The sequence below is a fragment of the Typopeltis vanoorti genome, chromosome 14, assembly GCF_054136105.1.
Source record: "Typopeltis vanoorti isolate ZY-2024b chromosome 14, IOZ_Tvanoo_1.0, whole genome shotgun sequence".
NCBI lineage: Eukaryota > Metazoa > Arthropoda > Arachnida > Uropygi > Thelyphonidae > Typopeltis > Typopeltis vanoorti.
The window spans coordinates 64,565,207-64,589,161 of NC_143562.1; the positions used below are offsets into that span (position 1 = coordinate 64,565,207).

General features: G+C 34.5%; 1 protein-coding gene across 2 annotated transcripts in view; it reads left to right on the forward strand.

The window, feature by feature from the left end:
• The window catches only part of LOC150099547 (putative G protein-coupled receptor CG31760), a 365,151-nt gene that overhangs the window by 33,217 nt on the left and 307,979 nt on the right, over positions 1 to 23,955 (forward strand). The window lies entirely within an intron of this gene.

Consider the following 23,955-nt stretch of genomic DNA (forward strand, 5'->3'; position numbering starts at 1 on the left):
GCCTTCTTTTGATTAGTTCCCATGTTGAATCTGATATCCATAGGTCTCTTGGTCTTCTTACTGGGCCGAGATACTTCTTCACTGTATCACCTTGACTCCTTCCCAAAGCATTTCTGGTGAGTTCTTCTCATTGGTCTCCAAAAAATCATCCAACCGAGTTGATGTTTCTTCTGAATCCACTAGGAATTACTCTAACATCCAATCTAGTGGGATGTATCTAACCTGGATGAACGATATTAAAATGATTTCCAGCATTTAGAAACCTTGGATTCTGTATATAAATTCATCAAAAGTTTGCTTTGAATAGGACAAAATCGATCCATGACTTTTTTTTCAGCCAGTTCAAACTACAATAATACCCCGTTTTACTCCATCACTTCAAATCGTTTTTGCATTAATTGTGCTATTAAGATGGCTGGATATTAACAGAAAAAAAGATTACTTGAAAATTTTTCGTAAATATTTCAAATATTAGAGTATCAACTTTCAGAGTTAGCGTTTACTTCTCATAGTAGGAACTGATTAATTGGTAGAGTTGATGCCAATGCTACCTTCCTTCCTTCCCGATACGCGTAGACCCACACTTCACCATGAAGTTATTCGAAACCAAATCTGACGAAATAACGTTGGTCAATCCTTATTTTCCCAAAGTGTCCGCCGTCTGTCTGTCTCTATATTGCGTGCTTTCTTCCAGCCGGTTTGACGAAAAACCCGGATTTCCGAGAGAAAAACTCTCAACCTACGCGTATGAGTCCGGCTGGCTCATCATTTCATGTCAATGAAAGAAGAGCTCGTCCAAAGCAACTGAGCTACGGAGGCTCATTGCTACACTAAATGGACTTATTTCATCTGACAGACAACTGAAATAATAATAATAATTCAAGCCAGAACGGACAAAACCCAATCTAGAAGGAATTTAGCAGAACCAATCTTAACAGTGAACTAATTCGATAGTGTAAAATCGATAGTATAGGCTGACGAACAGAATAATGGATGAGTAAAATAAAACGATTTAACTCTACCGATGATTTTCAAAATGACAATAGCGGTATTTATAAAAGCAAATATGAAAAAGTAAAAAATGATAAAAGGGAAAAACCACTACTATAACCGAAATTACGACTGTTTAGTTAAAACAGATTTGATTTTTTTAAAATTAATTATTATTATTATTTTTTTTAATCAAAAATGCCATTTTTCACTGTATTCACAAAACATATATGGAATTGTTTGCAACATGAAAAGTTTTCATTATACTTGTGTGCTGATGAGTACGAGTCATATGAATCTTGTAACAAATGTCCAGTCTTCGTGCTTATAAACATTACAATATATAAAGTAAAATGAACTAAAATATTCCATATTTTTGAACCCAGCGAATGCAGAGGAATATCTACTGAAATAACCGAACGTTTTTAACTAAGTAGAACACTGCTTATAGGAGACAATTTCAGTCTATTGCCATGAGTTCCATGTAACAACTTGCGGAAAGACTAACATAAAATTGGTTTGCCTTCAATTAGCTAAAATATGTATATGCACTTCAACGATCATAATATCACAAACAACACAATAAATACAACAATACTGTACTTGTTATAATAAGTTAGAAGTGCATTCTGATGAATTTTATGATGGTCATACATCTCCGAATGTAACTAGGATATAATAATGATATTTCTGTTTGAAAATAGGCACGCACAAAATTTCTTTTGAAAATACTGTCGACAAACATACCAAAAACAACAACAAAAAAAATAAGCATCTGAAACATTTTTTACTGCTTTTTTTAATGAGCAGAACGAAGAGCAAGCAGAATAAATGAAATATTCAATAATGTCGAAAGTGACACTGATCATACACATTAAAAACTATAAACTAGGTCGATTGAATTTCAAGTAACTTGAATGCAATTTAAAAAACACTGCATAAAAGTAAAACACTAAGATTTTTCATATGCCTGTGTTTGGATGACTGTTCATATATGACCGCTTTTTTATTCCTAAAGAAAGGAGCTAATAGAAAGAGGATCCTACTTCATAATATTTAGTTGATAATTCGGCTAGAGTATTTGGATCAAACAGAAAACATTGGTAAAGCACTGGATAAGATGAGATAGAGAAATTCATTCCACTTAAACAAATCACATATACTGTATATGCGTGTGTGTATTTATACTTAATCTACCCTTTTTGAAACTATTTATACTTTACCACGTTTTTTGAAACTCAGGGGCTACCCTGAGTGTCGAGTCATCAGGATTCAAGGAGAACCGCCCTACTAGTCCGGAACTCGGGAGGTCGGGGGCCCGTAGGCGCCAGAACCCCCCCCCCCCACTTTCGAATCTTCAAAATTCGAATAATCAGAATTTAAGGAAAACCGGCCTACCAGTCCGGAACTCGGGGGGGGGGGGGAATTGGGCGCCGTAGGCGTCAGGGGGAGGAGTAGCCCCTAGTATATATATATATAAAATCACTAATGCAAATGATGTGAAGTCATATCTCCTTTGCCACGAGTTGCCCCAGTCCTGAAAATACCTCAGGTGCAAACTTTATTTGCTTACACTTGGATAATGGATTAAACCAAGTATATGATTTCTTGGTATTTATAATAGAACCAAGTGAAAAACTTTCAACAACTATCTATCTCTAAGCCAGAGTATTTTAATAATAAGGCGTGACACCTTTTGGCAACTCATATGGGAAAATATAACTTCTGCATTATTTCTTAATTCCTGGAGGAACCTGCGTGCAGACGGATGTACATCCGTCTGCACGCAAGTTCCTCCAGGAATATGGAGGTCAGATTTTATTCAAATCGCACATATGAAATTTTTACAGAAATTTGTCTAGTGATTTCAATTTTTGTTTCTATTGAACTATTTGCAATAAAAGAAAAAACGTGCTCGAATTAGAGAGGTGTTATCTTGTATCCGCTCTAACTAGATGAAAATTTAAGAAGTTGGGATTTAGGTTGTACACAAAAATATTTCGATGCTGTTCAGTTTGATTTTAAAATGGATCAATTTTATTGGAAAAAAATCTGGCAAAAGAATTTGAACTGATATTAATAATTTCGAGCTTGCTGGAAAGAATTTAATAAAACATTGTATTTAGGACATCTATTAAAAATAGAGATTTCAATTTTAGTTATAATAGCAGAACCATTCATATTAGCAAAACATTTGGTTATAATCGAAAATTTATTAACGTAGCACTACCCGATACAGCTCTTTGAATAAGGCAATTTGTAAAAGGCATTACCATTGTTTTCGCGAAACCAAAGAAACAGAAATAAGTTCTGTTTAATACAAAATAAATTGTATGGATTGTGTTCTGTGTAACGAGTCCCAGAAACATTAACGTTCATTTAGCGTAAAGCGCAGTAGTTCTTGTTGTAAAACTATTCCTAAGATCAAGACTATCTGATAAACATATATATTTTCGTTGCAATTCCAGTATTATTGGCAAAACGAATTGATAAGATAATATAATTTTCATATTTTCTCTATAATTGATCCAATTTTATTCAAAAAAACGATTCGAAATAATTCAGTCTCCTTCTTCTGTAGTATTATTATTACTAAACCAGCCCAACATTCAGGACTGATTGACAAAAATTTAATCCTATTATATTTTTGGCCTTTTTCACTTAACCGGATTGTTTTATTGACAAAACAATTCAGATTCGAAATGATAACTGGTGTCCTGGATTGAAGTAATTTAATGAATTTTGATATTTAGGATCTTAAGAAGATTTCCGCAGTCATTTCTTCTGGACAATCTTAATATCGAAATATAAAGTACATGCTAAAAACTGATTCTAAGTGTTGAACTGTGATAATGTTTGTTTATGTGTATAATTGTTTATGATCATTTCCACACTTTTTTTTTTTTAAATCTAGGATTTCATCCCTGAATTTATTTGGATATAGCGACTGATTTATTATCAGTAGTTTTATTAAAGATTGAAATATTTCCAAACAATAAATATTCATGGAATGCCTTCCAGAATAAAAAATAATATATGTTAATATAATGCCATATATATACCTACTTGTGATTATGAGGATGAGAAGGTAGAGAGAGTTTATGGCGATATAGAACAGGGCTTGAAATGTAAAGAAACAAAAGATAATTATAATACAAGGCGATATGAATGCAAAAATCGGAAGAGGAAGATATTGTTGGGCTATATGGATCGGGAGTGAGAAATGAAAGAGGCGATATGTTGTTGGATTTCTGTAGAAAGCATGATTTAGCAATTATGAACACTTGGTTTAGGAAACATCCAAGAAGATTGTATACGAGGAAAGCCCAGGGGAGGATATAAATAGTAGAAGAAATCAGATAGATTATATTTTGATAAACAAAAGATATAGAAACATTATAAAAGATGTGACAACATATCCAGTAGCAGACTGTAATACAGATCACATATTTTTGTCAACTAAGATTAATCTAAAAAAGGTAACTGCAGGGAAACGGAACAAATCATGGAACATGGAGCGGCTGAAGATACCAAGTACGACGAATGAATTCTCAAAGAAAGTAGAGGAAGAAATGAACGAGAGAAATATACAAGAAAATGATGTAAGTGAAAAATGGAAGATTCTGAAGGAAAGCATAATTAGTGCTACAGAATTGCATTTAGTCAAAAAAGAAGAGGAAAGAGAGAAAAGAAAGAAACCATGGATGACGGAAAATATTTTGAGGAAAATAACACAAAGAAGAAAGTTAGTTAATAGTAAAACAGAGGAGAAAAAAAAGCAGTATAAAGTCTTGAGTAGGGAGATACAAAGAGAGATAAGGAAAAAAGGAAGAGTGGTTAGATGAAATAAGCAAAGATACAACAGCAAAGGCAGAAAGAAATGACATAAAAGGTGTTTATGAAAACATTAATATGACGACAGGAAGGAGAAAGGTGCAAAGGACTGGAGCAATCAAGAATGAAAGAGGTGAAATTATGATAGAAAAAGAGAAGATATTACAGAGATGGTAAGAATATGTAAGTAGACTTTATGAAGACAGAGAAAGAGGAGAAAATCAAAGGAAAGAACATAGTGGGAAGAGACTGTGCATCATGAGGGATGAATTGAATCTAGCAATTCAAAAGATGAAAGAAGGAAAATCGCCTGGAATAGATGGTATAACAGATAGAACTTATAAGGAATATAGGTGAAAAAGGTATGAAAGTGTTATGGCAAATTACTAACGGAATTTATGAAGGACAAGAATTACCAGAGGAGTTTAGAACATCAATTTTTATCTCCATTCCAAAAAAGACGGGAGTTTTAGACTGTAATAATTTTAGAACGATAAGTCTTATAACTCACACAGAAAAATTCTGGTGCAAATAATTTGAAAGAATTAGGAATAAAATAGAAAAAGAAATGAATGAGGAACAGTTTGGATTTAGAATCAACAGAGGAACTAGAGAGGCTATAACTTGTCTAAGAATTATTGGGGAGAAAACACTAAATCATGGTCGAAAGTTGTTTTTGGGATTTCAAGAGTTTGAAAAGGCATTTGATACAGTGAAACATGAAAGGCTTTTTGACATTCTAGAAAATATTGATTCTTATGACTTGGAAATTTTAAAGAGATTATATTGGTCACAAATAGCGTCAGTATGTGTAAATGGAGAGGAAACAGGAGAATTCCCGGTGGAGAGAGGCGTTAGAAAAGGATGCAAGTTATCACCATTATTGTTTAACCTTTATAGTGAACAAATGCTTAGAGAGGCACTTGAGGATGTACGGAAGAATCATTAATAACTTAAGATATGCGGATGATGTAGTGGTGATGGCAGAAAGTGAAAATGGGTTACAACAAATTGTTCAAAGAATTGAAAACTCTTGTAAAGAGCATGGACTAAGAATTAACACAAAAAAGACCAAGATAATGATAATGGATAGAAAAATAGGAGATAATGTAAAAATAAGATGTGGAGGAAAGATTTCAATATTTAGGTAACTGGATCTCAGAGAAAGGAACTTCAGAGTTGTACATTAAAAATAGAATAGGCAAAGATAAATCGGCATTTATGGAAATGAAGAGAATTTTAATAAACAAGAACACTAAAATAGGTGTTAGAATTGGAATAGTTAAAGCAACAGTTTGGAGTATTGCAAGTTATGGAAGTGAGTCATGGACACTCAGAAAGAGAGATATGGAAAGAATTAATGCATTGGAAATGTGGTGTTATAGAAAGATGGAAAAGATTAGCTATACAGAAAGAATATCAAATCAATAAGTTTTAAGACGAGTTGGGATGGAAAGAACACTGTTAAAGAATATTATGCAAAGAAAGACCAGATTTGCAGGACATCTTCTGAGAGGGTCTTCGGGACACCTGACAAGAACTATATTACAAGGGAAAGTTGAGGGGAAGAGAAGACGTGGAAGACCTACTAAACAGTGGTTCAATGACATCGTGGAATGGACTGGTTTAAGAATGACGGAGGCGATAGACAGAGAGAAATGGAGACGAACTGCTCATCTGCTGCAACCCTCTTGCTAGAGGATGCTACCGGACGACGACGAAGAATATAATGCGATGCTAGAATAGGATAAACAATAGATTGATAGCCATCGGTATACTCACGGGAACATTTACAAAAAAGTAAAGTACAAATAAGATCTGAGAAGGTGAAACATAAAATATGGAAAAAATGATCCCTGTGATGTGATATCTCAGATCATATTTTTTTTACCATGCTTTTATTTCTGTCGATGAATGTGCTTCTAACTAATGTTCGCTCTATATCGAGAAGAACAGGTCAGTAAATATCAAAAATACTCTTCAGATTAACTTGACAACAAACTCTTTACCTTCGATTCCAAATAAACTCATTTTCCATACCCTAATGCAAAAAAGTATATTTCCGCAGGGATTGTAATGAAAGCTGTTGGTTAATTACTGAGCACGGAGTTATTTCATGCTACAATAACTGTACATATTAATATTAGCATATCTGACGTCATTTAATATGCTTCTCAATTTACCTTAACAACACGTCCCAAAGCGTTCCTCAGGTTGCATAAGTTCTGATTAACTTCAATTTTTCTACATTGGAAACAGCAATGCTTCGTACTTATACAGGTACATATAATTCGACACAGAAGTGCATTTGGCAAAATGTTAATTTCGAAAGTTTATGAGGAATTCTGGCGCCATGCAAATGTTATGAAATTTGGTGCTTCGAACTGTTATAAAAACATCTGTCCAGCTACGTAAATTTTTATTGCAATCACTATTTGTAGGGAAAAAAGAAACTTTTGCAATTATTCCACTCTAGCTGAACGGAGTCCAGCTAGAGTGGAATATAATTGTAATTAAAGTGGAACATAAACGTAGGGATTTAAAGCGTATTCAAGAATATGTTTGAATTTTAACTTCAACCAGATAAAACGTGATAAAAACAAAGGTATTCGAAAATGAGTAGTCATAAAAACAAAACTGTATATTCAAAGTACATAAGCCAAAAACGGTTGATATCTCATGAACGCATTATGACTTGTGAAAAACTGATCGGATTTTTACAAAATTATCGGCGTTAGATATATCCTTGAAATAGCGAATTTGTCATAAACATCACGAGAATGTTTTAGAAAATAACTGCAATCGAAAATTCAACCCGGAACAACTTCAAACTCTTTTTCATTAAAAAATTTTGCCTGTTTATTTCATTCTATTAGTTTAAATTTTTTTTCCCGCTTACTTCAAACTCTATTATATGTAAACAAGTGATAGTAGCCTACTAAGCCTAATGTTTATTTGGTTATTAAATCAGTACGTTGTTAACGCAATTCATGGTTCCAGACTGATGAAAGATTTTTTACGTTACAGTATATATTTATGTTTCTATTAGAAAACAATTTGAAATATCAAGAATGAACTGTTTTTATTTGTCAAAACGATTCGAAACAGTGGCAATAATTCCTTTCTAAATTTAGTACATGGTATCACTATTAAAAACTGTCATTTCAATTAGACTATTTTATCTGCAAAAGTACTCCATCATGGGGTTTGAATTAGCTACAAGAACCAACCCCCCCACACACAGACTTTATATTTTAATAGTTTTTATTACTTTTTTTTTTTTTTATAAGATGACATCAGGTATCCTGGCAAAATAGGTCAGTGTATTGCCTATTAGGTTATAGACGAACTATATAATTTAACATACGTCTATTAAGTTAATAGACTCCAGGTTAAGTTTCGCATCTGGAGGTGGCTCCTTGGACTTTATAGAATGTTCCTTCCGTTTCGGGCTGGACGGCACATCTTTACACAATCGGCAATATGTATGATACGCCAATTTCAAATTGTTTTGGTAGAATTTTTGTGTTAAACTAATAAGTGCAAAATGTTTTCATGGTATACCTACACTTTTAGAACATTTAAAAATACAAATAATTATAGAATTTCTCCTAATTATTGGTGACAATTATACAACCGTAAAGCAAAGAAAGCCTCCCCCCAACCCCTCTAACGTAACGTAACTTCAGTTTCTAGAAAGCACAATGTAACATTCGTCAAGTACTCGACACACACACACACACACACACACACACACACACACACACACACACACACACACACACACACACACACACACACACAGCAAACCGAAGGTACGAGATAATTTGTTTCATCCTACCCCTTGGGCGAGTATCCAAACAATAAAATTTGTGTCATGTCCAGCATGAGAATTAACTGCGTGTATTCCTCTGTCCAGTGTGCCTGTTTTGCGGGATAAAAAAAATCCTACCATCATCATATGATACTGGCTAACTCACTGTCACCTGAAAAAGACCTTATAAAAGTCTTTCGTTTTTGAGGGGATTTGAACCTGCGTTTTTCCATTCGAATGTAAGTGAACGTTCTCGTAACTAAGCTGAGGAGCCTCGCAAATTAGACAGAAAAAAATGACTGTCATGCTTATACCAAAACAACTTTGTTCAGTTGTGATAATGATGTCACTATACAACAAAGCTATTACAAAACGCATCTAAATTTGTCTTCAATCGTTTCTTGACTTGTTATAAAATACCGCGTATAAGAATACACAAGAACTATAAATAAGAATTATAATCGCTGTATACTCTTGACGTTTATTTTAAATGTGTGATGCGTTCTTTAACCAGAACTACAGTGCAGGACCGATCTAGTACTAATGTTTGAAAGTGATTTTTTCCTTTAAAAATTACCAACTGAAGATAAATTTTCGAATCCTTTTTAAATCTTAATGACTAGATTTTATGTAACAAAACTGTGCTTTTTGCACTGGTTTTATAGTAAATTAAAATATGAAGTATATTGTGTAATTTTATTGATCGTGTCGCTTTCCATTACATTTATCAAATAGGCACTAGTTAGTGAGGAGTACCGGAAGAGCGTAATTAGCAGAAAAATTTAGAGTAAAGGAATGATTTCCTTGTATAAGATTCTGTAACGTCATTAGTAGTTTTATCTGCATTATACTTGGGTATAATTCCTATTCTAGGACGTGTACTACTGATTCTATTTTGAAATTTAAAGGAATGAGTGCACCCCCTCCACACACACATACAGAGAGAGAGAGAGAGAGAGCTATTTTAAGCCTTAAGAGAGGAACAATTATTAGACACAGTAATCAAAATCGTAATTATGAATAAATATCTGTGATGAAGCTGACATTTCGCTAAGACAACCATCCAGTAACTTTTCTTGGCAAGTGTAGCACACACTATTTACAAAACTAAAATAAAGATCCAAAAGGCTTCAGTTAGGCCACGGAAATTTATTAAATCTAGCTATTAAATCCAGTATTAATTCAAAGCCCAATGTAGAAACTATGAAAGTTTCTTAAAAACAATTGACCAGAGAGAGCTTACGGGAATACACTCGTCGGCATTCATGAGTTGCCCTAGGACGGTATACGAACCTCCTTGTCTGCTCTTCAGGGTACTCTTCACTAACCAAGTAATTACTTTAGGAACTTTTGCAATGTGCCCTCTAAACTTTAACTCTATATCCACTAACAGCTCCAAATTTCATGCTTCTCCTATTTCCTGGAGTACAGTATCATCAATATACAGTTGGTAATCGTTTCATCCCGAAATGCATAACCTTACACTCTGTCAAATTAAACTGCCATCCATTCTTCTTTACCAAGACTGCCAGATCATCCGCACCACACCATATCCACATAATTCTGAAAAATTTTATCATCTATTGCTCTACCCAACTTTGCATCACTGGCAAACAACTGAGGAGTTCCTCTCAGATCCTTTACTATATCATTAATGTATACATTAAATTGTAGCAGCCTAAGAAAAGAGCCCCATGGTAAGCCACTAGTCACAGATCTTCTGGATTCTACTTCTGAATAAACTACTCTCTGATATCTCTCCATCAACCACCTTCTTATCCCCTTCACCAACTTTATATTCATCCCCATTATTCATTAGAATTCATATGATATCCTGTCAAAATTTTTTACAAAGGCCAGCAACATCACTGTAAATCCATTACCGTTATCCGACTTAGCTGTCACTGTATTATAAAGCATAAGCAAGTTACTGAGACGCGATCTACCCCTTCACAAAACCATGTTGCCCTCATATAGTATCCCATGTCTATCTATTCCTGTATTTCGCTCTTGACCAACTTCTTCATTACCTTGACACCGATTCCTTGTATGCTGATCGGTCAGTAATTTTCTACATCAGTCTTGGGGTCCCCTTTATGCATGGAACTGTTCCCCCCCCCCGCTTCCACCTCCTTGGAACTAACCTAGAACCAAGACATAGATTAAATAACATGGTCAAAGGCACTGACAATTCCCTAGCACCTTCTCGTAAAACTCGAGCTGGTGTACCCTCTATTCTCATAGCTATGTTCACAGCTACGTGTTTCTTACAACAAGGTTCTGTAATATGCTATATACCTCCAGTTCATTTACCTCAGTTTCCATATAAGCCTCTGTCTCTCTTGTTAGTGTAATCTCTCTACCTGGATGATATACTCTTGCATAGTGTTCATCTAGAAATTCTACTATTTTCCCATTCACTTACCTCCCTACCATCGGTATACATTAAAATCCTTCTGCCATGAATATTCTTCCTTTTACTTGCAGCTCACCAAAATAACTATTTGGGATTATCTTTGGCCTGTACTGCTAATTTCCTTTCATACTCTGCTTTTGCCTTTCTTACCACACTAGTTACCCTTATGGCCTGTGCTTTGTACTGTTCATGTCCCTACTGGTCACTTTTTTCCTCGAATTCCGTCCACAAAGTTTTCTTTCTTCTTCTTTTTTTCCTTTTTATAGAAGGTTCTGTTGAAATTCTATCAAGCAGCGTATTTAAGAAATACAAATTCAGTAAAAAAACCCGTTGTGCTGGTAGATAGCAAGCACCTACGTTTCCGTAGTGAAGGTAATAATGAACAATACTATGCAAATTACCCTGAAAGATATCAAACTCGTAATTCCACGCAATGTAATGCGTCCGTATTCCTTGATTAATCAAATTAGGGAATCTGCACGGCATTGTCGTTCGTGGAAGATGTGACTGGATGTATAGATATTTCGTTATGAGTTAGCAATTGCATTACACCAAATTCCATAGGTTGGTCGGTTTCGATGATGCCCTTTGGTTTATGTTCGATGATGACCTGGGTTTTAAACCAGTCAAGTGAAGGTGTTACTGGTCTCATACGGAGGTGGAAAGGATTTTACTCCCGGCTTTCTTCATTCCATAAAACAAGCAAACGGTCTAAAGAACATACATACTATACTAGCTTCATAACCTTATTGCTTCGACTGTCATCGCAAACAATACCACCAAGTCTAAATCTGTTTTGGCATGACATTCGTTCTGTACGTTTCCAAGTACTAGTGATGTACTCATATCATTGCGATGTCCTTAACATGACTAAATCGAATATCACGTTGAGCACTTCTACAGAAGCTGTTGTAGAGGTGCTGAAAATATACGCATGCGTAGACATGACCATATTTTCAGTAGTCTTGCTATCTTATACATGATAACACATAATGCAAGGTCAATGTGATGCAGTTTTATATTAATACAAACGCTTTTTACCTGTTAAGCCTCCTCTGCCTCTACAAATGATGCGTTTTTCACAAGCAATCACTATTATCTTATTCTAGGAAATACTCTTAATATTCAATATATACATTCTAATTCCTAGCGAGATTGGTCAAGTACTCTCCATCGCTGGATATGTATCGACTTAACATACATCGATAGCTTTTAAGGCAATATAGAAGGTGAAAAGCACTCGCAGAAAAATTCAGTATTTAACCAGCGTGGTTTGAAGTATACTTCAAGCATTATTGGTACTTCAGTACTTTTCTTTTTCTGAAGAAAAGAGGATGCTATCAGCCATCATGAAATAAATGATGAGTTAGTTCTCGTTGATAACGGTAAATAACGTTGTAAACTAAAAAGTGATCTGAATTTTAATATTTTTCCTTTTCTTACGAAATGCTCAATGTATTGATAAATGCTAATTACAATAGTTACCAATTTTAGATATTATTGTCATTTACTCTTTACTTATGGAGAATTGCAATAATCTTATGAAATGTATATGTTTCTTTTGGGACCTCCATTATATCGCGACACTGGGAATACCAGAGTTTATTCATTTACATTTAAATAAAAACCCATGTTTTACACAATTTTTTTTTCTGACAGCAACATCGGGGTGAATCTGCACAGTAACTAGAAACTAAAATGTAAAACATAGTGAGGATATGAGAGATTCATGATCTTTTTTTATACACTGGTGCTAAATTGTAACATTTCAAATCTCACTGATAAGAATAACCTACTTAATGCTTTTTGAACAAAATAAAAATTCAGAGCTAAAAGCCGTTAGACATGACATCTATTACATATGCAGTCATATAAATGAGTCATGGAGCTGTATGAGTGGATAAATGATTTCCAAACATCGTGCAAAATGAAACCGTGGTTTCTGTTCAATGGGTCTGACTTATAACACTAGCAATTCAAAACAATAAACTACCTATGTGATGGATGAATCACTGTATAAACTGCTCATAGCTCTAAATGGTAGGTTACTCAATTCAAAAAATCTGACTTATCAGCGAGTTTTAGATATTTTTGCTTTCTAGACGTTAAACAAATGAAAGGAAAAAGATACAGCGAAAAATATAGATATTTTGTTGAAATAGATAAACGAGAGTATTTCCCAGTGTAATTCTGTATTGGTTTTCCTGGTGAACAATATTACTTTAGAGGACACAATTTCAATAATGCAACTGGACTGGAACAGAATTCTTTCCTTTTTTTCTTCCATACAAATGTACTTCTTTATTTTGAACCATACCTAATTTAGCCTCTCCCATATGTGACATATGCGCAAGCATACATATAATTTCCGCACTTTTGGTTACTGAATTCTTTTCAATATTGCATCAGAATGCAATACATTTGATAGCTAGGAGTGGAGAAGTAAGAATAAAGTGCACTATAGTGCTATTCAGCGCTATATATCATCCACGTCTTCGTTTAAGAGAAATCAGTACTGTTTTTTTCGTAAGAATGAATTCAAGATATGTTTGCCATAAGACAGTTTACCGTGCCCCCCCCTCCTTATAAGCTGTAAGGATTTGAGTACAGATGAATATCGGCTAGTCTGATTATGAAATAAAATATACTTCTAAGTATATTATATTTCATTATTCATTTTGTAATTTTGCCTCTTTACAACTCTTACATGACTGTCCCTGGACTACTGTGCGCAGATTTGGTCACCTGGGTTCCAAAGGAATACAGAAGCGCTGTGGAAAGGCTGCAAAGAAGGGTTACAAAGATGATATCGGGATTATGAAATATAGATTACGAGGATATATTGAAAGTATGCGGAGTGCACACAGGGTAGGTAAAAGAAGGTTATATGATAGAAGTATATAAACTTTTGAGGAGCTGTATCAGTTGATAAAATTTTTCATTATATGGAAAGTTTCGAGAGGACAAGGGGACATCCGTGGAAGTTAAGTTTATGTGCAGTTAAGAAAGGGATAAGAGCTAATTGTTTCTCTCTCTCTCTCTCTCTCTCAGAGAACCGTGAGTAAGTGCATCTAGTGTGAATGATGTATGGCCTTCCTTGACTCGCTGTAGATCTAATAATAATTAATTATTATCTCAAAGTGATTACTGCAATTAGCCATTTCAAAATACAGCGAAACTTCATTATAATGTTCTCATATGCGTGAGAGTATACTATTCACTTTCAATATCGTATGGGAACATGTGGCCGAGTGGGCTCTTATATCCTCATTTAGCTATAATCTCCAAATATCTGTTGCCATTTGAGATATTTATATATCGAAACTATAATGGTCTTCTTCTTCACTCAGTATATACATACTTTTCCATAAGAAAGTTTACACTTCATTAGATAAGATTACAACAATAATTCGAATAAAAAATTCCCTTCGATTAATTTTTCGATGAACTATGAATTTTCGATTAGCTGCCTTTCAACGAATTGTTTTCTATATTTTAACCGTTTCATATCAACTATGTTACCACACTCCTAAGTTGTCTTGCTGATGATGGAAAGATACTACGTTCATTGCAGTCGATAGGTTTTTAAGATCCATACATTTGTTCTCAACTTTTTCCTATGGACCAATCTTTCAAATTTCCTCTGTACTCGTTATTCGTGTTGTTATCGATCCGACACAAGAGACATGCCACAATCTATAGCACATGTAGAGTATAGGCAATGACTGAGAAATTAGGAACTTGATATTTTTCTTGAAAAGTTGGAGAGTGTTGTTGTGGTGGTGATGACACTTCGTGAGGAAGACCGTTCCAGAGAACAGGAGTAAAAGATGAGAAGAATAGGTTAGGTAAGTTGACAACGTAAGTCTAAAAGAAAGTTGAATAAGCTGCCCTTGTGTTTTAACACCGCACTGCAAAATGGAGGAATGATGGATACAAGTTCAGTACAGCACCATCTAGGGAAGTAACTGTAGAAAAGACAGCGCTGCAACAAGCGTCTGTGATATAGCAGCTGTAGTGAATCATTGAGAAAGAATGATGTATGAGCCGAATAGCCCTCTCTCCTTTATGGTGCGTCTTCCCTAAGCATGTGAACAGAAATTTTAAGGTTGAGCGGTTTTGGGATTTATACAGTTAGTGGCTGCATGCGTTATTGGGGTGTTCTGTATTTACGGCTGAAAAGGAGTTCTCTTTTTTCAGAGGGAAAAAGGAAAGCTCGTTTTTTAGACGCTGAGGAAGCTAGTCATGTCTTGTTTATTTCAGGAAAGGGTAGAAGTAAACTTCCGTTTCCAAGAAGACGTCAGATCCTGTCTGGTGAGTTATGTATTATTGAAGGTAAGGGAAGGTAAACTGAAATCTTTTTTTGCAGCGAAAAAAAGCAGAGCTGCGTTTTGGTAGTACTGAAGATGAATAATCTCACCGAACTGAAGAATGGTACGGTGATCAGTAAGGCACTAGTATAAAAGATCTAAGCTTCAAATGTCTGTGTGGAACAGCATTTGTTAAATGAGCAGAAGAAACGGGTGTACTCATTAAAAAACTACGAATAGGATTATTGGCCAATCAGAGGGGGAGGATAGGCGATAGAACAAAACCATGAAGCATTCTTTCATTGGTGAAAAAGTTTGAATAGTGGGATTCAACCAAAGTTGAATCCCACTGATGGCTACTCAATTACATAAAATGGAAAATGGAAGGTATACCCAAGGATGACAGTTTATTGAGTATGCCTCAGTGCCAAATTCGATCAGTTCTGTAGATGTCAATAGCAACAGAACATGTTTCTCCATGTCTTTTTATATTTATTTATATGCTCAAATGGCACCAGCAAGATTCTATGCTTGGCAACTACTATGTGTGGGGTTAATATAAAAACATATTCATAATACTGTACTTGTATTACGAATATGTTCACAAAACTTGAATATGCAGGCAGCTGTATAGCTCGCTTTGTTGCTAACTCAAACATATAATTCAATTTATGCCTGTTCCCTATGTCTGAAAAGTATTTACATAATCTGGCATTCCTACTGATCTGAAGTAAAGTCGCTTGCAATATCAGCGGATCAATAAAATATTCTTTAAATTCTTATGTAGGTGTCTTCTTAAGTAGGATCTCTTCATTTTAATATTAACGTTCTTCAACATTATAGATATTAAAATAATATTTAAATTTTATATAGTATTTTCAGATTCCAGGAGAAAAGAATATTCAACCATAATACTATTATTGATAAATCTCTTATTTTAGCATAAAATGCGTTGTGCTCATGAAAAGAATTAATGAATACGTTTGAAATAGTGTAATAAATTCAATCAATGTCCATTGTTCAAGCAACAAAAGATTACAAAAATCATATTTTTCTCTTGATTAAATGATGTCCTATAAAATGTGTTTTTCCTGGAAATGTAACTTTCGCGTCTAAGTAAAATCTTTTAATATTCTGATCTGGCACCTGATTTTTTCATTAAAGCATAAAAACACCCAAAGAACTTAGAACCTGAGACAAAAAAGAAAAGGGGGAAAATAACTGATATGTTAAAGTAAGAATCTATCCAACAGGACCGCTTACAAATTTTCTCTTTTTTAACTTCTCATCAATATTTTCCCTTTCCTTTCTCTATATGTGAATTCTCTCTTTATATATTTATCAGTATTATCTATTTTATTTTCATGTATCCATTGTTGTTTTAGCGATAGACAGTACAGTTATAAATTATATTTTATTGCTGTTTTCAGAAGACGTAATCCAACTTCCTTCACGATACTCTTTTGTTAAAATACTTATAGGTTTTAAATCCGATATATATATATATATATATATATATATATATATATATATATATATATTACAACAGTTTCATAGAAATTGGCGATCTATGTAATGCTTCAAGAAGAACTTCATATTGCTGAATTTTCTGAAGCTATAACTTGTGAAAGGATGGCAAGAAATATGCATACGTAATAGGATATTCTGTATAAGCGGGAAATATGTGGATAGTATAAAAAGTTCTCGGCCTCAACCATAAATGGCAAAATTTTTTTCCACGTTGGTTCATCTGTCAAAAGCATCGATGTGAAATTGCTAGTCATTCTATCAAGTAGTTTTTTTATACAGCTGTCGGAAGCCAAAGTCTTGTCTGTATCCCTTGAAATGGATAAAAGCGAGTATTGTGCGATTATAAAATTCTTTGCAAAAGGTTTCACGCCCAAACAAAATTCATTCGAAGTTCATAAACGTTTATGGGCACTCTTCTCCTTCGTTTTCGACAATTAAGAAATGGGCTGCCGAGTTTCCAGCCTTGAAGATGATCCACGTGAAGGACGTCCAAAAAGTGTAACTACACCAGAAATCATTGATCAAGTGCATGATATGGTATTGGATGACCGGCGAGTCAAAGTGCGTGAAATTGCTGAAACTAGAAGCATTTCAAATGAAAGTGTAGGATACATTTTGCATGAAGAATTGCAAATGAAAAAGCTTTGCGCATGATGGGTGCCGCGCAGATCAAAAACGCACTCGCACGAAAATCTCTGAACAGTGCTTGGAGCGTTTTAACAAGAATAAAACTGATTTTGTGCGTCTATTTATTACTATGGATGAGGCATGGATTCACCAGCACACACCAGAAACCAAACAGCATCAAAACAGTGGACAGAAGCCGGTTGTTCAGTGCCAAAGAAGACAAGGTCATGGCATCGGTGTTTTGGGATACTAAAGGCATTTTGTTTATTAATAATATTTTATGAAGATAATAAGTTTATTATCTTGATAAGGGTAAAACAATAATCTGGGAATATTATTCCGATCTTTTAACCAGACCAGATGAAAAAATACGTGAGAAAAGTCTAGGTTTGCAGAAGAAAAAAATCATCTTTCATCAGGGCAATGCACCTGCCCACAAAGGTGTTTTGGCAATAGGAACACTATGAATTGTTGGAACATCCACCCTATTCCCCCAGATTTAGTTCCCTCTGACTTCTATCTCTTCCCAAAACTAAAAATCGTTCTCACTGGTTAGCGTTTTTCTTCGAATAAAGAGGTGACTGCAGCTGTAGAAGGATTGCAGATCTTACTGAGAACCACTACAGGGAGGGATAATGGCACTAGAATAAATGTATTAGTCTTAAGGGAGATTATATTGAAAAATAAAAATAATTTTGAAATTATAAATTCGTTTTTTCATTGTTAGGCTGAGAACTTTTCAGACCACCCACGTATATGTAGTAGAAAATTTCATGAATACATAACTCACCGAAACAAGAAAACGTTTTGAAATGTGATTCTATCTAAAAGAATGCACGTGCTATTGCAGTTGTACGGTTTTATAAGATGCACGGTCGATAACACTAAAAGCAAAGTATATGCTATTCGGAATTTAATAAAATTAATTATTTCTCTGTAATCTGAATTAAAATAATCTTAACAATATAACAGTCAGATAGTGACTACTATATTGTTATATTAAAAGCTCTCTTTTAATCGGTATGTATATTACAGAGGAAAGTTAATGGAATGGAAAATTCAAACTCTAAGCTCAATGTACTATGGATTCTTAGAACAAATGCTAGAGTGTATTGCTTAGTTAAAAAATTTAGATGGTTCAGAACATCTTCTACAATACTAATTTAACCAGGAAAGTTGTCTAGATGGCTAGATCTCAGCGTAGAAAATTGCTGAAAGAAAAAACTCGGAAATTTTAACATTTCAAAGACGAACAAGTATTCATGTACTTGGATATAAAATAATAGTGTATATTTATTATCCTTTCCTTTAATGACTACATTTTATATTCAGAAGGTAGGAAATTTGAGTGAGGAATGCTTGCCTTGGCTGATGAGTTCTAAGCTACTAAGAAATAAATAAATAAAAATACGAATATATAATTTCTAAAAAAAAATAGAAAACCTCCTTAGCACGTCCACGGTACGAATGCAATATAGAATTACAGAAAAAGCTTTCGTAGATGGAGGAAGTTACATAAAACAAAGTAGTCGACTGCGATTTTCTATAGATAACTTATAACCTCTAACTATAGTGAACAAGCCACAATAAATAACTGTGGGAGTGAATTTTTTTTTTACTGTTAAAAACTGAAGTGCTCTTTCACACGGTAACTCAATATCGGTGGAAATGAAGAGAAGAAAGGGATAATTATGTGTCATAATCAATGTTTTTGTTTATAAAATTAGGGACGGAGACTGGGAGATTGTTTTTTTTTTTAATCCCAATCAGTTTATAACTAGGGTTTGAATTCCGTCTGGCAATTCGGGTTTCCAGATGGAACTGAAATTAGGTTCCAATTCCACGGGATTCCATGCGGAAGCCTATTTTTTCTATTACTGTGTGCTTTCTCGATTTTCAGGATTCTTTTCTTCTATTGCATGGCAGGAAAGTTTTGTAATGCGTTTGATTTGTGCACTTTATTTTATTTATTTATGGTACTGGAAATATGGGCAGGGGAAGAAGTCACGGTTGTAGCATTTGAGAGAAAGGAAGGAAAAAGGCATTTCTCAGGGAGCTGACACCACAATATTGCCACCACAATAAAGGAATGAAGCAAATATTGGCTCTAAAAGAACACAAACCAAAGAATAAAGCATATAGCCAGTAAGGAACATAACAGGTTTTCCAACATTCGCCACTAAAGTTTCAGAAGAGATGCTTTTTCGAGAGCCAACTGAAGTGTATTATCTGCCAGGAGTTAGCTTTAAAGACCCAAAGATTCCTTTGGGTTATTCATCTACTGTTAGTAAATACTAAAATTTTCCGAATAGTAATTTTCTCATAAACGGCTATTAAATGTAATGAAACTATTCTCTTATAATTATTGAAGCATACATTTAGGGGAGTGTTATTGATATCATTTTGATCAGATTATTGAATATATGAAATATATCATTTAAAACGTAACAGTATAATTTTATGCTAGTTCCACCCACAAAAGGTTAAAAACCTATGGTAACATTAGAGGAGGATTAAGGATTAGACAAGTCAGATATCCTGGTGTCCCAAAAGGGATTATTTCAAGTAGTTTCACGTCTCCAATAATCAGGACAACTGTGCCACACAGGGTGACAAAATTCATCTAATGACAATAACAAACATGCATGCTACAGAGTAGGATACGAACCTGCTGATTGGCGAGCCGAGACGCTATCCGCTCGGCCAACCAAGCTGTATTTACATGGAGGTTAAAATCTGCCATTTTTATTTTTATTTAATATGGGTAGATAACCGCAGTTAATTTCAAAGGACACAAGACTTGAGAGGAAGTTCGAATAATTTGATATATATCGATAAAATAAAGTGCAAAGAAAGTGATAAATGTAATATGATGTGTTGATTTGTAAGCACTTCGAAATAATAGTATTATAGAAAACACTACGGATAATAAGAAGTCTGGAACAGTGCGTGCAGTGTGCTAAGTACAAACGTTGGAGGGGGAGGGGATCACTAAAGGTTATCTGGGTGTCGGATTGGTTGATGCATACTACTTAAATAAAGGAACAGTTTAACTGAATGAAATTACTTTGCTAGGCTAAGGCTAGTGTGTAATGGTTCTAAAACAGTATACTGCCAAATTTTGAAGTAAAAATATTTTGGTCAAAATTACAGCGCACTTTTGCCTATTTATACAATTATATTTGTATAAAAACTTTCTATAGCCTAATATTTATGTAACATTGGTTTCTTTCGCTGCAAATACTAAACTAAAGCGTCACCAATCGTTCACCAGTAATCACTGTCGAATTGCATTGCATCAAGTACATTTCGCACTGAAAACAAGGCACTTGCATAATAAAATTTAAAATCTCTCAATTGCTTTTTTATTTTTGCCATATCTTACTATAAAAATATATATTGTAATAGAATTTGAATATGGTCAATGTAGTGTAAACCGTAAAATGCTATATTTACAGTTAATTAGACAAGAGTCTACCATTAAGATCACAGGTGTGCGGCGACAGATATTCTGTATTGGCAAGTGTGCCAATACAAATTTCTGTATTGACACAGTCTTAAAAAGTTTGAGAACCACTGGGCTTGTGTGTATATTTCTGAAATCTTATTAGCTACTATATATATATATATATATATATATATATATATATATATATATATAAAGATTTGAATGCGAGGAATCCATTATCAGAGTAATAATGACAGCGAGTTGGATTCTATGTGCTGTAAGCAATACTGACTATTAATTTAAGGAATCAGTTTGTTAATAATCGGAAATGATTTGCTGACGAATGTATTCATCGAGTCCAGTATGGAAGAAAATAGGTAACGTTTTTAAAAGATTCAGAAACGATACTAAAGACATTTTGTGACAACTGACAGGAAGGAAGGATGAAAAGTATTATTCAAATAACAGGAGAGATGTTCTCATTAATATCAGTAGACATGAGACATTAAAATGCGGTTTAAATACATCACATTCTTATATACTAATACGTGAAGTTTAAAAATTAAGCTTGGGTGCTTTAAATCATTAACTAGTAAAGCAGAAAGAATATGGAGATTTCTGAGTCTTAGCTTAAAAGGAGGTTGTCTTTGATAGCAAAGTGCATAAAGGTAATTACTGCACTTTATATCACTCGTATAACACTTTGCGAAGTTATCTATTAGGGAAAACAGGAAAGGAAGTGTTATTGCTTATCATGAAAAATAGACGATGAGATCGATCACACACTGAATTCCTGTTTGGGACAGGATTTCGAAATATTGTTATTTAGAATTATGATGAAGCGACTAAGGCTATCAGGCGGGGGTATTATGTCTGTAATTCTACTTTTTTTTCAAAAGGTTTATTAATCATGCACTTTCTCTTTGTTTTTTTTTTATATTTCCATAAAGAAAACCATCCAGATAACTAGAAACCTTTTGAAAGGTTCGTTCATTCCTTGCATTTGTTCGTCATAAACATATGTAAACAGTGAAATTTCAACATGTTTAATCTAATGTACTGAAAGCGTGTGCTTATTCTCATGAGCGATAATTCTGAAACATTCAAATCTATTGTGTTCACTTTCAATGCACAAAATTTTCTGTTACTCGTCAAGAGAACTCATTTGATAGTCATTGTATACGAGAAGATAATTCAATTCAAGTGAGATAATACATTTTCCCAGAAGTATTACAATCGTTCAAACGCTACTGAAGGTCTTTCCAAAGTCAAAGCATTTAAGTAGTTAAACTTGTCAAGAAATTATTTTCTAGTTCGATCCTTTATCTAAGAGTAAGCAAACAAAGTTTGCGGGTGAAGTATATTAACAACTAGGCTATTTGTATATAAAGGCTTATGACTTCACATTAATTGCCTTAGTATTCCATAATGCAAAGCATACATTCTTTAGGACGTGTATAATGCTATGTAAAAGCCTGTTTCGACTTATTGAAGAGTGATTGAGTACCTCTTCAAAAACGGAGTGATCTACAAGATCACTAAATATCACTGAGTGATCCAAATGGTCCACTACTAAATTAACTACTCCTGACCGGAATTACTCCAAAACCGGAAACTCAGCAGTGGCTCCATCCAATGACAGGCAAAACCTACCACAAAGACAAAACTACTCTACTCTCTCGGAAACTAGCCCAATGTTATAAGTAAAAGAGCGTCTCCGAAAATTAGATCCTTCAGATGACTGACCTCAACGAATAGCTATAAGATCCTTCGGGTTACTCATTGACGTTAGAGTGATTTGAAAGATCTATTTTTGGAGAGGCCCGTTTACTTATTTATTTGGCTTGCTTCCTATGGAGTGCAGTAGTTTTGTCTGTGTGGTAGGTTTTTCCCTGTCACTGGATGGAGCCACTACTCAGTTGACTATAGTGAGTTACAAGATCCTTCGGGTTACTCAGCGGTGGTTCCACCAGACAAACCTGCAGGTGCCTCATCTCCACCCAGTGGTAGGCAAAACCTTGCCACCAAGCAGCAACCTCCAGAAGCAGCAAGCAAGAACCGCTCATATCCTAGGGCAGAGCATCTACCAAAAGGCCTCGATAAAGGTCACACCCCAGGCAAGCGTCCAATGGAACGCATTGTTGTGCATTCCATTGTACGCAATCCATAGTTGTGCGGACCTTGGCCAAATACTATGGTAATTCCCCAATCTCATTGAGTGAACCGAAGATTCATTTAATTCATTAAATCTCGATCACTCAAAAGATACTCAAGTGATGATTCTGCTCAGCGACACGCTCCTTACCACCGAACAGAACCGAACATCTCTCAGGGAAATGCATCCACGAAGCGACCCCGACAAATGCGACGTCGGTAGAAGCTATACCATAGACAAGCATCTAAAGAATTCAGTGATCAAGGTCACTTCAGTAAATTCAACATTTATATAGAAAACTGTTTAAGTGTGGGATTCCTTTCTAAAAACTCGGGCGATCCCTTAGCAATAAGTTCTAGCTCATTATTCAGCAGTGGTTCTACTCAGTGGCGGGGAAAAGCATCCACTTCAGTGAATTTCTCTCTTTAGCACAAAAACGCATCGGTGGGAGCTAGACCCAGAAGAGATAAAAGATAACAAGGCTGAATTAATGCAGAAATCATATATTTCCCATATACAAGTACTGAAAAGAAAAAGTATCACCTTACTATTAAAATACTTTGGATTAGAGATAGCTGCAGGAAGTTTTTTCACTTGCTTATAATTTAAATTAAACTTAACAAAAATACAATTTATTGGCTAATTATTTATACAAGTGTTAGGAAGCAAAGCTTATGCGTGAAGTATTCCTTAATGATATAATTGTGATGACTTTAGGCTCTATTGCCTTAGTATCCCTTGATGAAAAGCATCAGGTTTGTATTTTTGTTTGGTACTCTAGCCACTAATGAGACCTCAAGAAAGGCTGAAACCAGTCTGGATAGTGGTCTT